The 17,446-nt window shown below is 40.5% G+C and overlaps 1 protein-coding gene across 1 annotated transcript in view; it reads left to right on the top strand.

Moving 5' to 3' along the window:
- The window catches only part of LOC124788262 (oxysterol-binding protein-related protein 1-like), a 421,041-nt gene that overhangs the window by 125,076 nt on the left and 278,519 nt on the right, over positions 1-17,446 (top strand). The window lies entirely within an intron of this gene.

Raw genomic sequence — 17,446 nt, forward strand, 5'->3', positions numbered from 1 at the left:
ATTTTGATGGCACCGCAGAAGACCATGTACAGTGATCACAGTATATGTCATTGATCCATGACAGGCAGAGATCATCCTGTGGATCCAGGTTGGGTAGCGTCTGAAATTGCGGTCCCACACTAGGTCACCCACCTGGGAAGAAGAGGTTTTGGTGATGACATGAGCTGGTGCCGGCAGCTGCAGCATGTCTCTGAGAGTGCAGCGAGAGAAGCCATACCAGCCACCACCCCCCCCCCCCCCCCCCCCCCCCCCCCACCTGTGGTCTTCAGAGTGGGCCTGTAAATTGCCAGAGAACTACAAAAGGCATTTGGTGTGGTGCTGGACATCATTTCGTTGAGGAATTGGGTCTTGAAAGTACAGAAAAAATGTTCCATATGACTATTGGAGACTGGGTGGAAGGGTGCAGTATGAAGGTGCATAAAACCGTTCAAAATCGTGGGAGCTGAACATTGCCCCATTATCTGAAATCAAAGTGCAAGGGATGCCTTCAATAATAAAAATTTTTCCTGAGGACACGATAGTAGTGCAGAAGTGACCTGGGACATGTGGGACACAAAAGGAAAGTGAAAGCAGAAATCAGTCACAACCAACCACATGGTGCCCCAAAACAAACTGATGAAATCTAAATGGATACTTCCATGGCTCCACAACATCAACCCAGGGAGGTATGCAGCTTGATGGGCTGGACAGGCAGAACTTTGATGCACAAGGTCCACGATGTCAGAGTCAGTTTTGAGCCAAAATGTGTTCTGTCACACCAAACTTTTTATCTGGGTCTTGGTCCAATGGACAGTGTACAGAAGTAATTGAATAATGATAACTTAAAGCAACAGCTGTATTGTAATTCAGTGTCATTGATTCAAAACATGCTACCAGTTTTGATACTGAAAGCATCATCCTCAGGCCCCAAGTGTCGCCAGCCATCATCGTATGAACCACAACAACAAAGACCAACAGAATATTTGAATGGATACAGTACAGCTTATTAAGCATTTTATGACAGCATGTGCAGCTAACAAATTCAAGTGCAGTAGGGCCAAAATCAATTGGATTCTGTATCAGTAACAAGCCCGTGAACAACCACACTTTTTACTGATATGGAATCTAGTTGATTTTGGCCCTGCTGCACTTGACTTTGTTGGCTGCGCGGGCTGCCACAACATGCTTAATAAATTGTACTGAATCCGTTTGAAGACTCTATTGGTCTTAGTTATTATGGTTTGTACATTGATGGCAGATTACACTTGGCATCAAAACTGGTAGCATGTTTTGGATAAACAATATTGGGTTACAGCACAGCTGTTGGATTCAGTTATTATTATTGAAGTACTTCATGTCTAGCTGGTGTCTCACTGTATTCAATGGATTACCAGAGTGTGCAGAAGGTACAAACTTCACGGTCTAAGTGGAGGAGAAATCATTAAGTAATAGTGGTCCTCGTCTGAGACCCACAACGGAGTCCCTTACTTTAGGTACATTTTTTGTTGTTGTGGCTAGTAGGGGCAGAAATTGGGGCTGTTAAGTGTGTCCATGCACACATGCTGCACTGAGTGATGCAGCATAATGTTATATCCTTGCAGATGGCAGCCTCAGTGTCACGTGATGTTAAGGGGAAAGCTGCAGTTGCTGAATACAGATCTCAGTCATCTGGGAAACACATCAATTCATGGTGGTCAATAACTTGGTCTAGTGCCATGGGAAACCATGACAGTGCATCTGTGCTAGCATGTAATGTCAGAGCACAGTAATGGTGGAGTACTGAAAAGTCTACAAGTCACTGCTCAGTGCTAAAGGCTAAAGGGTTGATCGGGTCTGGTGAACTTTGGACAAAAGATAGCAAGCAAATCTTAACAGTCACTGAGAAGATGAAACTTATGTTCATAAAGGAATAATTTAAATTTTTGACTGCGTACATGACAGCAATGGCTTTCTTTTCTATTTGAGAGTAGTTTTTACTGGGAGGTGGATAAGCTCTTAGAAGCGTATGCACTTAGGTGTTCTGTGCCATCAGGATGTTTATGGAACAGGGCTACACATATGCTGTTTGGGTATGTGTTGGTCGCTACTAGCGGTGGCAGACCAAGGATGTGTGTTTTCAAGCACAGTGTCTTCTTGAGGCAATCTTTTAAAGCCTGGAAAACTCTGATGACATCAAAGTGTCCATTTGCAACACAAGCCTTGGTGTCATAGGGGGTTCAGTCAGTATGAGAGTTCTGATAGGTTCCCAAAAAGTGTCCATAATAATTGATCTTACCCAGAAAAACTTGTAGGTCTTTTACATTTGTAGGTGGCTGCATGTTGTTGATTGCCACAATATAATCTTCCTTTAGTTAGAGTCCATTGGCTGGGAGTGTGAACTCCAGATATATCTAGGGTAGTTGCTTGAAAGAGCACGTGCCTGGGCTACATTTGAGTCATTTTGCTGCCAGCCTCTGGAAAAAAAGTTTATTGTTGTGCAGGTGATCCCTGGAGTCACATCTGAAAAGATATCTTCGAGGTTTGTAGTGCATTTTGGAATACCTTCTACTAATTTATTCACAAAATACTGGAATATGGCAGGGGCTGATGGTATTTCAAAAGGTAACTTATTGTAACTATAGATGTCATATGGCATATTGAGGGCTAGGTAAGGCTGTATGCTGCATCCAAGGGAATCTTAAAGTATGCCTCTGTTAGGTTGATTTTACTAAATAAGGTGCCATGGCCTAATTTTGCAGAGTTCATCTGGTGTCAGTAAAGAGGTAAGTTTCCACTTCAGCTTATGAGTTTATCCTCACTTTAAAGTCACTGTTAAATCTCAAAATGCTGGTTGGCTTGTGTACTCTTGCCACTGGAGTGGCCCATTGGCTATGGGATTACGTGATACCACACCTGCCACCATGTGAGCTTTGAGGAAGTATGAGCTAGCTGTCACCTTAACAGTGAATGAGCTTCAAAATCAGTTATCTTCCCTAACCCGGGTGAGATGAATTGAGCATAGGTCTGTATTGCAGACAGACTTTAGGGTGACATAGAGTTCTTTGGATTGCATGGCACATACTGTTTCATGAGCTCTAAACACAAAAGTGTGGAAAAATCTCCCCCAAAAATGTTGTTCACTTTAGGGTCATCTACCAAAAGAAAATTTACTAGACAAGTGACTTGGTAGTATGTGGATAAAATGGAAAATTTTCAAAGCAGGGTCACTTGATGGCATCCATAGGCCCAATGGCAGTTATATTAAATGTTAAGTGCTTTGGTCAGCAAGTACACATAGCACTTGCCTTAAGAAATAACTTTACTGATTGTTTGCCAGTGAATGTATCTAAGGACATTTGCTAAACCGAATTCCGAGAAACGTGCATTTCTGTAGATTTATCACTTACTTTGTACACTTCCACAGGATTGGGTGTGTTTGTAGTAAAGCTTCTACAATATACCTTGTGCAAGTGTCCCTTTTCACCATGCCTGTAGTGTGTTGCATGCAATGGGGGCACATGATGTGTGTGTAAAGGAGGAAGCTAACCTGCCACCACTGGTGTGGTTGTTTATAGTGTCACCTCAGCTGTGGAGAAGGTGAGCATGGCTGGTGCCAGAGAATTGACTGCCGTGTCATCTTCTTCCATTGCAAACAAACTCTGGGCTTCACAGGCACTTTCATAGGCTTGAGCTATTCACGTTACTTCCAGTAGAGAAGGATCCGATTTCCTCAGTGCATGATTTCTCACTTTCAAATCAGGGATAAGACATGCCTCATTAGTGTATCAGTGTAGGTCTTCCTGCACAAACATTCAAAATTGCAATTCCTACTTCATCCATGTAGGTCAGTGGCCCAGTCTTCCTTCCACTGCCAAAATACAAAATTCTAACCTGCCTGCAATAACATGTTTGTACATTGAAAAAAGTTTTTGTAGTAAAGAAAATATTCAAGGAAACCCAAATTCTAAATGAGATTTTCACTCTGCAGCAGAGTGTGCACTGATACGAAACTTCCTGGCAGATTAAAACTCTGTGCTGGACTGAGACTCGAACTCGGAACCTTTGCCTTTCGCGGGCAAGTGCTCTACCATCTGAGCTACCCAAGCACGACTCATGCCCCGTCCTCACAGCTTTACTTCTGCCAGTATACTTTACTATGTCATGTTCCAGAGAACCAACAATGCATAAGGGGTATGCTTTACCATGTCATATTACTGTTGACAATAGTACTACTTACAACTTTTAACAGTTTGTGGATTATTACATCATTTTAAAATATGTGCAAGCAAGGCAGCACACTGGTTCAGGCACTGGGCTGGTATTCAGGAGAAATGGGATTCATTACCCATCTGGCAACCCTGATTTAGGTTTGTATTAAGTTTACTAAATTACTTTAGACTAATACTGGGAAACTTCTTTCAATGAGATCATGGTCAATTACTTATTGTAATCATTCACCAACTGAGGTAGTGTTCTCTCTTGACTAATATGTATTTCAATGAGACATTAAATTTTTATGTAACCAATAGATAAACATTGTTAAATCTAAGATGTGAAGATGATGAATGAAAGGCCTTTTCTTTTCTTTTTTTAATGTTCTTGTAGGCCTAGTAGAAATACATAATATGATTTAACTGGATCGTTCCATAAAACACAAAGATCAAGAGTGAAAAAAAACATTTCATTAGCCATTTTTTCACCACCAAATAGTTTAAGGAACTAAGAAATTGAGCAATAATTTCACAATTGAAGAATAAAATAAGCCATCAAAAAATAACAGTGCCTGATGATAAAAATGAAGCTAACATTTGAGTGGCAATAACACACAAGTGACATGTCAATGTAACACAGCCAGAATGAGTGGGAATTTCTTCCTATCTACATTTTACTCCATCAGCAGGTTCATGGCAATGGTTTTCAAAATTTGCTAGTGTCCTATGAATGATGTCTACAAAAAAGTGCAAAGTGACATGGCATTTCTATGCAATGTGTTGTTTGTACATTAAGCATCATTCAAACCTCCCCAGGTAACCAAACATGTTAAAGCAGCACTTCTGGGTTGTGGAGGTGTACTGTCCCCAGATTGAGCCCACCTGCCAGATTAACAATGAGGTTCTGTTTGCCAGCCAGCCTTGATATAGTTTTTATACATTTTACCACATCCCACTAAATGAGTACATGGCTGGCACCCGAGTCCCACTTCAGTTTCACAATTCACAAACATTTAAAGAACTTTCACTCACTTTCACATAAATAAGCCTACACGCCAGCAGTGGGTGTACATACATTCCATCCTAAGGGGGAGGAGGGTTTGTTAATGGCATGCTGACGATAGGAAGAGCATTTGGCCACCCCTTGATTTACCCTTACCAAATATGCTAATAACCATGCTGACCCTGCACTGATGAGAGGTAAAGGCACAAAAAAGATGGAAAAGAATGAAGCATCATTTACAAACCATGTGAAAATCCATCTCCACAAAATGCACTAAAGGTCTGGTGAAAATCCGTGCTGGCTGAGACACATGTATAAACAATGACCATGAACTGTCAACTATTACTGTGGGTTTTTCAAGGGTCAGATCAGCAAACCCTGTTTTACTAATTAGACTCTAAATAAAACAAGTATCTTCAGTTATTGACAGATATGCTGCTGCTGTTATTGCAAACACCCATTGGAAATCGGACAAGCCATGTGCTATCTGTGTGACAGATGGTTCACCCATTCTGCACAGATGACCTTCTTAACAGAGTATTTGGGGTTGTTGAATCAATCATTTGGGAAACACAAAACAGCCTTCATGCTCACCACATGTAATCATGGACTTCTACCTGGTAGGAAGATTAAAACAAGGTAAATTGCACCATTTCTTGAAGACATGAAATACCATGTAATATGGACTGTGCTGTGATGAGTCTAAACAAAATTCAACATTCAGTATTGTTTGTTCATAATTGCTTTATAGCATGTATCAATGCTCAAAGTTTTCAGCATTTGTTATAGCAGGCAGGCGGATACGTGTGGGACCTATTTTCCTGACAATTTAACAGTGTCTTTCAGTGGTGTTATCTTGTTACTATCATATTTTATCATAAAAACTAAAAAATTATGATTTTAAAGATTTGATGGTGGACATTCTCATCATGTAGTGAGGGTCATTTTCATGTTACTGAAATTATTTGTAATGGCTGGTCTGAGATATTCTACTGGACCTGGCAGTTCCATCTTTTCAGCAATATTTATTGCAAATGTTTCCGTATATCATTTACTCTTAAAGCTAATATTTCCTCATCTCTGGTTCTGCCAGTCACCATCTTCATTATATCCCATATTGTCTTTATTTTAGTACCTAATGTGAGTCTCTTTTTCTCGTAATGTGTTTGCTTTAGATGCCTAGATTGCTTTCTTCAGTATTTTGCTGTATGCCTTGTAATGAGCTATAGCATCAACATCAGAGCTCCTTTTAACAGACAGATACAGTTTCCTCTATTCCTACAATATACCTTCATTCCTTGAGTGATTAATGGATTTTTTGTAGACTTTGGTTTACTCTGACAATGGAAACTCCAGAATAGGATAACAACAATATTGAAAGGATATATTGCAGCCCACCACATAGAGGAGGCATTGAGTTGCAGACAGGAACAATGAAAAAGAATACAAGATATATTTATTATTGGATTAACAATAAGTCCTTCATCAGATGTAGAAAACTCATGCACGTTCATACAAGCACAGCTCACAGGCACACGGCCACCGTCGTCTGTGGCCTTAGCACCCACAGACTACAGTGGCTTATGTCTGTGGGTGCTAAGACCAAACTGCGACTGCATCTGAAGTGAATAGGAAATTTTGTTGGGGTGAGTAGTGGGAATTCAGGAGAAGAAGCAGGAGGTGGGGAGAGAGAGGGCTAGCAGGGTAGGAATGGGGAAAGATGCTAGTGCTGTATCTGGGAACTGTGACCAAGCAACAGTTAGACTACTTAGTTACTGAGCATGCCCTCAAAACAATGTGTTTGAGTTCAGTGAGTGCTTGAACATCTATATCACATGGATACTTTCAACAGCAGCAGCTTTTCTGAATTGAAAAGTGATAACTCTCTGTGCAGCATATTCTTTGTACCTGTAACACCCCTGGCATTTACCTATGTTAGTCCATGTGCTTACCTCTTCCTCTGTTCCCAGTCCTTTACTATACCACCAGTGCACCTGCTTAGTCCTTTCCCCATTTTCTACATCTTTGCTCCCCCCTGCCCCCCACCCTCCCACCCACTCCTCTACACCAGCCTCCATGTGCTGCTCCTAGCAGCCCTATACCGTCCCCACCACCTCTCTGCACACATCTTTCTCATCCCTCCCTTGTTACTCCGAGCAATCGATCACTGTTGGTTTAATCTGAGCTACTTTTGAGGGGAAACAGGTTTCAAATAAGGTAAGAAATTACTTATTAATAAATGTGTTGCATTAGTCGTTCATGTGATGAATAATGTACATATCACTACAGGTCAGGGTTTGATAAGTTTCATAAAATTTTAAATATTTTGGCTTACTAATTACTCTTTTGAACTCTTCTGATCAGTATTAACATTTAACGTAAGGAAATGTTTGTCTTAGTCTAAGTAACAATTAACTGCTTGTTTTGTGATATTATTTTGTTCATTAGGACATTCAGTAAAGATTATTACCAATAGCTATTTTTGAGCAATTAGCTACTCTAGTTGAGAAGTTGATAGTAGAAATTAATTTTGATGAGCGTGATTCTGACTACAAATAATTTTAAGAGAAGTCTATGTTAAATCCCTAAAAAACCACATTTTTGCTTCATAGAGCTTCAAGTTGATTTATAAACAGATCGAAATTTTCTGCATTTCCTTACTGTTGTACAGGATTTGTTGTGAAATTCTATTGCAGTTGCAGGTGTTTCCTTATGTTGCTATAAGAAAAATTTGTTAATGTCTGTGGCCTTAAATGTATGACATTTTCCGATGATTGGGGCAACTTCTCCATTCTCCTCTTCTGCTCTACAGAAGTGAAATTAAATTCTGTAACATTTAATATGTCTGTGTCAGTGGTTCAGAAAAGCACATTAGGTCAGCTGGTTTTGATGACACTGTTGATGAATACAGATGGGTAATTCATTAACTTTGTTCATAAGCTCATGAAGAATATGATGAAATAGGAATAGCTTATATTTTACACTGACTGAAATATAAGTAGATGGAAATAAAATTTCTGATGGTGCTGAATACAGTGAAAGCCATGTCTTAGTTTTCATGGCATGGATGCAGTCAGCCTCTCGGTGTCGGCAAGTATAAGTTCATATGATGCTTCATTTTGGCCCACAGATTTTCAGTGGGGTTCAAGTCCAGCACTCAAACAGGCAAGTCAATGAGGTTGACATACGCCTGTTGTGAAACCATTGCTGGATGATTCAACTCAAGTGAACTGGTGGGTGGTCCTGCTAGATCTAGCTAATATTTCCTCATCTCTGGTTCTGCCAGTCACCATCTTCATTATATCCCATATTGTCTTTATTTTAGTACCTAATGTGAGTCTCTTTTTCTCGTAAAGTGTTTGCTTTAGATGCCTGGATTGCTTTCTTCAGTATTTTGCTGTATGCCTTGTAATGAGCTATAGCATCAACATCAGAGCTCCTTTTAACAGACAGACACAGTTTCCTCTATTCCTACAATATACCTTCATTCCTTGAGTGATTAAGGCTTTTTTGTAGACTTTGGTTCATGTTACGTGTGCAAAACCTCAACAAACAATGCCATGTAAAAGAAATATGGTGTTATAGGGACACAAACCTTAATTACTTCTGTGGAAACCCAGACCTTCAAAGATTGCTGTGTGGCAGCCATGAAATGATACAGCTGTCTTCTTATCATTGAGAGGCAGAAACACATCAGCATTTCAAACAAATGAAAGTAAGTGTTATTATAACACACAAAACAATATGTGGTAATTATACACAATCACAGAAAAATCAGAAACTTCCATAAGTCAAACCATTAAAAATAAGAAGGGAACAAATACAATGCTAAAAGCATGTTACATATGGTGCTGACACCATTGGCAGTGTGTGTTGCTTTCCCAATGGTGCAAGCTGTATAGAACTGAAGATATATAAACTGATCAAGGCATGCAAACAACCTTGTTTTGTCAGCTGTACGTAAACAACAAAAATTCTCCTGGTAGCTGCGCAGGTGAGGTGGCCTTCCTTACCAAGTGCCTAGCAATACTACTACTACCACCCCCACCCCCACCCCCACCCCCACCCCCACCCCCTCCCCCTCCCCCTCTCACTCCCCTCCTTGCCCTCTGCTTACCCCTTGCCTTCTGCCCCCCCCCCCTTCCCCCCCAAACACACACTTGTGCTTACATGTGCCTCCCTTCCACACACACACAGTTACTCTGTCTTTTTCAAATGCATTTCTTTCACGAGTCTAATGCTCAACAAGTTGCCAAATTAAAACATTTCTGCTTATCAGAAGTGCATCCCAATCCTTGAAGAGAATAGTCTGCCATTATGTGTTTCTCGTGTACATGTTTGTACTGTCTGTCTGCTGTGGCAGTGTTACATGATACTGGTCACCTCATACACATGTTCATTCATTCATTAATTCCTTTCATTCATTCATTCATTCATTATGTTCAGTAGATCTCATCAGGGAGGATTACATCTACATACATACTCCACAAGCCACCAAATGGTGCATGCAGAGGTTATGTTGTACCATTACTAGCCATTCCCTTCCCTGTTCCACTCACAAATGGAGCAAGGAAAGAAACACATGTCTGCACACCATTATACAAGACTAATTTCTCACATCTTGCCTTTGCGGCCCTTGCATAAAACGTACGTTGGTGGCAGTGGAATTGGTCTGCAGTCTGCTGTAAGTGCTGGCTCTACAAATTTTCTCAATAGTGTTTCGCAATAAGAGTGTCATCTTCCCCGTAGGGATTTCTATTTGAGTTCATGAAACATTTACATAATAATTATGTGCTGATCGAACCTACCGATAACAAATCTAACAAGATCCCTCTGAATTGTTTTGATGTATTCTTTTAATCTGACCTCATGGGATCCCAAAAACTCTAGCAGTACTTATGAATGGGTTTGCACTACTGTTCTTGGACTGTAGGTGTGCTCAGTTGCAGTCAAGTCTTTGAAGGAAGCACTTAAGAATTAATGATGTCCAAAACAGATGGCCCCATTATGCTAATATTGATAATTTTTTAGAGGTGCATATGGGGGTCTGAAGATGGTGTATTGAATTGTCAAAACTGGTACCAAAAATAAAATAAAATAACTTCTCAATTGGCACAGCTGTTTGATGAATTTCTTTGTTAAATATTACCCGTCTTGTTGTTCAAGTGTGAAAACAACATAGATGGAATGGGGTACACCCCTAGTTCTTCAAATAAATGAAATCATATGATACTCAATATTTATTGAAAATCTTTCTGGATATCAAACCTTTGTTTAGAAATAATTGTTACTTCTCTGAGTAAAGACCGCTGAACCTTCGACTTTATTACCAGTTTTTCAGAATTCTGTCTGCCTCCAATTTGCCAATGATCCTCCACCACAGTTCGTCCTGTAAATGACACTGATGTGTCGGCAGCTGGGCCAACACCTTGTAGACCGAGATGGCTGAAAATGCACGCTAGACTAACGCAGACGGGCGTGAAGTACTGGAACAGGCTACGTAATTAATGCTATGAAGAAAAGTACGTAGCTGGATTAATACTTATCTTTAATCAATCATTGTGGTACATCGCTCTTGACTATACACAGGAGACTTTAATTACAATCACTGTAAGGCTAATGGCGCCTTGCTAGTTCGTAGCCATTAACTTAGCTGAAGGCTATTCTGTCTCTCGGCTAATGAGAGAGAAAGGCTTCGTACATCTAGTCGCTAGCTAGGTCGTCTGTACAACTGGGGCGAGTGCTTGTTCGTATCACGAGACCTGCCTTGTGGTGGCGCTAGGTCTGCGATCGCACAGTGGCGACACGCGGGTCCGACATGTACTAAATGGACCGCGGCCGATTTAATCTACCACCTAGCAAGTGTGGTGTCTGGCGGTGACACCACAGATACCTCAACTTTTTTCAACCATCTTGCCACTTCAAGTTATTCTCTTTCTCCCTAACAGCATAAACTGTTATCCTGCCCTCAAATATTTAGTTGCTTGCATATACAGTGTACACCATTAAGGGGGAGGGGAGGTGAGCACATTGCAAAAGAAATTGGTAGATGTGATATACATGTACAGACAAACAAAGGAGTGCAGTTTCAGAAAAATTGGATGATTTATTCAAGAGAAAGAGCTTCACAAATTGAGAAAGTCAATAATATGTTGGTCCATCTGGCCCTTATGCAAGCAGGTATTCAGCTTGGCAGTGACCTCCTAAGGAATATCGTGCAAATTCTGTCCAATTGGCATGTTAGATTGTCAAAATCCTGAGCTGCTTCAAATGTTTTCAGTTGAAGAAACCTGGCCAAGCTAATTATTCCAAGCATTAAGACAGGCTGTAGAAACTCTTGCCATGTGTGGATGGGTATTATGTTGCTGAAATGTAAGAGTAGGATGGCTTGCCATAAAGGGGAACAAAACGGGACATAGAATATCGTTGGCGAACCGCTGTGCTGTAAGGGTGCTGCGGAGAACAACCAAAGGGGTCCTACTACAAAATGAAATGGCACCCCAGACAATCACTCGTGGATGTCAGTCTGTATGGCAGGCAACAATCAGGTTGATACGCGACTACTGTTCAGAGCATCTCCAGACACATCTTCCCTGGTCACCAGGTCTCAGTCTGAAGCGGGACTTATCACTGAAGACAGTTCTACTCCAGTCAATGAGATTCCAGTCCAAATGTGCCCGATGTCACCTGTTGATGTGCAGAGGTCAGTGGTAGTTGACGCAAGGGGTGCTGTGAGCTCCCTTTCTGTGAACCATCGGTTGTTGGTCCCTGTGATCATTGAAGCACCCGTTGCACATTGGACTGAAGCACCAGTAGCATGCTGTATTGATGGTAATGATGAAACCAGTGCCCTGAGTGCCTTTCTGACTATTCCTGCCCAGATTGCTGAATAGTGACATTTCTGGTATTCAAATGTGGAGCGATTTACCGATTATTCTAAATAGTCTCTTTGAGCCCAACTACACATCTTCTCTCAAATACTGACATCTATGTATATTGTTCATGTTCCTGTCTGCAGGGCATACTTACTGTTCAACTGAGTACATGGAAAGAAATTTGCAAAGACTGTATGCCAGGGTGTCAAATTATCCCATTTCTGTCCTAGCCAGCTGCACAGTGAAATTGTGCAGCAGCATCATGCATTCATCCATTGGCCAGCAAAGTTTAAAATTTTATGTTTTCCATCAGTATCTGTATGAATATCGATTTGGTGCCAATTTGCACAACTCCTTCGTGGTGCTTCTTTTTTTTTGTGACATATTGCATATATATTGCTACATCACGGAAGTGCTGTAACAAATGTATATGAAAAAGCCACATGTGGAATCGCAGTTTGAGAGAGTCTCTGTGCTCATTTCGTACTTGAGTTGGATACATTGGGTGAAAAGTTGATGTTGAAGCCTGGATCAGCATCCATTTGTATGGCCATTTGAACATTTGTCTCACTGTAGGTACGTTACTGTACAGGGTTATTACAAATGATTGAAGCGATTTCACAGCTCTACAATAACTTTATTGTTTGAGATATTTTCACAATACTTTGCACACACATACAAAAACTCAAAAAGTTTTTTAGGCATTCACAAATGTTCGATATGTGCCCCTTTAATGATTCGGCAGACATCAAGCCGATAATCAAGTTCCTCCCACACTCGGCACAGCATGTCCCCATCAATGAGTTCGAAAGCGTCGTTGATGCGAGCTCGCAGTTCTGGCACGTTTCTTGGTAGAGGAGGTTTAAACACTGAATCTTTCACATAACCCCACAGAAAGAAATCGCATGGGGTTAAGTCGGGAGAGCGTGGAGGCCATGACATGAATTGCTGATCATGATCTCCACCACGACCGATCCATCGGTTTTCCAATCTCCTGTTTAAGAAATGCCGAACATCATGATGGAAGTGCGGTGGAGCACCATCCTGTTGAGAGCTGAGGTCGGCGCTGTCAGTCTGCAGTTGTGGCATGAGCCAATTTTCCAGCATGTCCAGATACAGGTGTCCTGTAACGCTTTTTTCGCAGAAGAAAAAGGGGCGGTAAACTTTAAACCGTGAGATTGCACAAAACACGTTAACTTTTGGTGAATTGCGAATTTGCTGCACGAATGCGTGAGGATTCTCTACCGCCCAGATTCGCACATCGTGTCTGTTGACTTCACCATTAAGAAAAAATGTTGCTTCATCACTGAAAACAAGTTTCGCACTGAACGCATCCTCTTCCATGAGCTGTTGCAACCGCGCCGAAAATTCAAAGCGTTTGACTTTGTCATCGGGTGTCAGGGCTTGTAGCAATTGTAAACGGTAAGGCTTCTGCTTTAGCCTTTTCCGTAAGATTTTCCAAACCGTCGGCTGTGGTACGTTTAGCTCCCTGCTTGCTTTATTCGTCGACTTCCGCGGGCTACGCGTGAAACTTGCCCACACACGTTCAACCGTTTCTTCGCTCACTGCAGGCCGAGCCGTTGATTTCCCCTTACAGAGGCATCCAGAAGCTTTAAACTGAGCATACCATCGCCGAATGGAGTTAGCAGTTGGTGGATCTTTGTTGAACTTCATCCTGAAGTGTCGTTGCACTGTTATGACTGACTGATGTGACTGCATTTCAAGCAAGACATACGCTTTCTCGGCTCCTGTCATCATTTTGTCTCACTGCGCTCTCGAGCGCTCTGGCGGCAGAAACCTGAAGTGCGGTTTCAGCTGAGCAAAACTTTGAGTTTTTCTACGTATCTGTAGTGTGTCGTGACCATATGTCAATGAATGGAGCTACAGTGAATTTATGAAATCGCTTCAATCATTTGTAATAGCCCTGTATATTAAGCAAGATTTGAACAACGAACTGGAGCAGGTGCCCAGGTTAATTGTGGGAATTGATTAATTGGAAAAGATTATAGTTGGGCAGAAATAAATCCACAGTTAATAGCATCATTTGTACAGCTATGTGCACCTTCAGATTTTACGTGCAAAAGAATCACCCTCGTTCAGATTGCACATGAAAAAAACCAGGGCTTGAGTGAGACTGATAGTTAGAATTTGGTTCACATGCAGAAAATCACGTGTGCATAGGAAACTATGTTTCATAGAAAAGCATTGAATTTCAAGTGCTGCATCTGGATGCAGGCCTAATTAAAAAACTGGTAATTACTGTTGATTACAAAGGGCTGCAAAATTAAATTTTTGGTTAGGGCTTTTAATCTTGAAAGGTGATTTTTAGTAGTTACTGGCCTCTGTTGAATAATGTGAAGTTAGATTTTGGCCATCATGCATGAGAAAACTGTAATAATGCTATAAAGAACTGTTATATTTATACAATAGTAAGACATTTTAGTATATTGATAAAGACATTTACAGCTATACTAGTAACTTGTAAACTGCTCAAGTAGACAAAATCAAACAGCATTCATTTTTTTTGTTGCAGACCTTATCACAATTTTAAGTTCAACATATTTCAGTACGACTTAGTCTTCAATTGAAATTTTATCTTAAAGATTTTCTTCTATGCTGTAGCTACATATTATCTCCTTTTAGAGACCATCATCCCTTCATCTCACCTGCCTTGATGCTGTAGTTCTATTTATTTCATGTCTTGATGAGTCCTTTCTCCATGTTCATCAACATATCTAAGATTGTTGGAGAAGTAGTCAAGGTGGCTATGAAGGAAATAGGTTTTAAGGCTTATATTGCATCCAAAATTTTTCAGAGCTATCAACATATTTTCCACCATGGCTATAAAATCTGTGTGTTTACTAGTCCCTAAGAAATTGTCAACCACATTCTTAAATATTGTCCAGGCCAGTCATTCTTCATGTGTTAGTACATTCTCAGATAATTCAAATTCTAATGTTTGGTCCGACAAGTAATTCCTTTTAACTTTAGCCTCGGACATAAAAGAAAACATGTAGTTTATATACATAAAACAATCACCATCTGTGGCAGTGCTTTGGCAAACTGTTTCATGATTACCAGTTTAATATCAAGAGGTAGCTGGATGATTTCTGTCATTGTACCAAAGATTCTCATATATCACATTTTTCTGTGCAGGATTCATGATTGTTCTGGTAGGCCACTCTATTTTACTCCAACGCTGTTCGCTGACATCGCTACCCCAGAGGCACAGGAAACAAATGAACTTTGTTAAGCCAGACTTTTATCCCAGCAGCACTCCTATTACTTTTGGATCTCCACATACAACACTTCGGTGTTTTGAGATACCCACATCTCTTCCCAAGTCATTAAGTTCTTCTTGTGTAAACTGCTCTGGTTGTCGTTTTGTGGGTGTGGAGCTATAATCAGGATCTGAATTTTCACTTGATGATGCTGGTGGTGATGTTGAAGATTCTATAGTAGCGGGTGTTTTAGACACAGGAATGTTAGGACCATTTGATATGAAATCCTATGGCTGATTTTTAGGTTTGGATAAACAGTTTGTTTTGTATTGTTCTTGATAAGCCTACCCACTTTCACCATACAAAAATAGCAATTATCTTCATGGTTTTCTTGTTCTCTCTATGCCGATGGAATCCTGAATGGTAAAGATTTCTTCTTGCCTTGTGTCCATTTCCTCAAAATGCATGCATGACAAGCAGGGTGTAGTGCAAAATGTTTGTCCTGATCTCGTAACTTTATACTGAAATAAGACAGGTATGCTCTTTTGATAAATGAGGTCATGTTCGCTCTCCTGCTTTTGAGAATCAGAGAGCTGCAGATGTAACAAAACACATCAGGGTCATTCACACATGATCTTCTTGATGAAGTGGCCATTATTAGGCTGATTTGAAATAACCGGATAATGTTTACACACAAATTTCACTTCAAATTTACACTCAAATGACTCTGATGTGTTAATGCACTTCTAAACAACTCAAGAAGTGTCAATTTTTCCACAGCTGATCATGTTGAATCACTTTATGATCTATTGCAGTATATATTATGCGGAAATTTAAAAATAGGAAACTTCATGAATTATGAAATAACTGTAGGTCTTAGAAGAAAACATTACATTTTCATAAAGAGTGTTAAAAAGCCACTCTAATTAGCCCACTTTCCTGTAAAATGCCAAAACATCACAGCCCTGTGCTATTTTCTTGTTAGTACATTAAAGGTTAAATTCGCCAGGGGCTTAAAATATTCAAAAAGTATGTGGATTTGTGAAATAATGCATGTACTAAACTAGAATTATGCCCAGCACTATACAAAATGATGATCTCAAAACAAAGATGATGTAACTTGCCAAACGAAAGTGCTGGCATGTTGATAGACACACAAACAAACACAAACATACACACAAACTTCAAGCTTTCGCAACCAACGGTTGCTTCATCAGGAAAGAGGGAAGGAGAGGGAAAGACGAAAGGATGTGGGTTTTAAGTGAGAGGGTAAGGAGTCATTCCAATCCCGGAAAGACTTACCTTAGGGGGAAAAAAGGACAGGTATACACTCGCATACACACACATATCCATCCGCACATACATAGACACAAGCAGACATTTGTAAAGGCAAAGAGTTGGCCCAACAGATTTGCTGTTCATTTCTTTTCTTCAGGAGGTGAAATTTCAGTGCAACTGATGAGAGACACCTGTAACAGTGCATACACTATCCTAGGTTTCAGAACTAACAGTTCCTTCATGAGGAAAGAGTTGGAGGTCATAGGTGGGTAATGTTAAAAATGAAGGGCAGGTCACACAAACCCCTGGATGATTAGGTTCCCACATGTACTGAGGATGTGGCGAGCCCTTCATAGCTTCTGGGTCCCTTTCATTGTGGGCTCTGAATGACCTGCTCTTTCTTTTTAACCTTTTCCAACCAATTTCTCTCTCCTCCCTGAGGAAGGAACTAATAGTTCCAAAAGCTAGAATAGTGTATGTACTACGAACCAACAACAGTGAAAGTCTACTTCCCAAAGGCCTGCAATTCTGCCTCATACTTTTATTGTTTTCTCAAGTTAATTTTTATTTACGCACAAATAATATGAGTGTTACTCACATGACTTTAATATGTCCCACTTGAAAATGCTTGAAGTCTGAAACTGGTCTTGGGAGAGCGATAAAGAGATGCTGTTGTGATGGTACAAAACGTGTTTATTTTATTCATTATTTGACTATGGCTGCAGTATCCAACATGGACAACTTTCAACATAAGTTCTGTGGCAAGCGCACCTTATCTCGTGAAAAGTATTGAAGCTTGGCTGTGCAGCACTTTTTTACTAATCTCACTACAATAACTCTTCAGAAAGTCTGTTCAGATTAATGACCTCTACATACTATCAACAGTGGTAAATTAGGCCT

The sequence above is a fragment of the Schistocerca piceifrons genome, chromosome 1, assembly GCF_021461385.2.
Source record: "Schistocerca piceifrons isolate TAMUIC-IGC-003096 chromosome 1, iqSchPice1.1, whole genome shotgun sequence".
In the NCBI taxonomy this organism is placed as follows: domain Eukaryota; kingdom Metazoa; phylum Arthropoda; class Insecta; order Orthoptera; family Acrididae; genus Schistocerca; species Schistocerca piceifrons.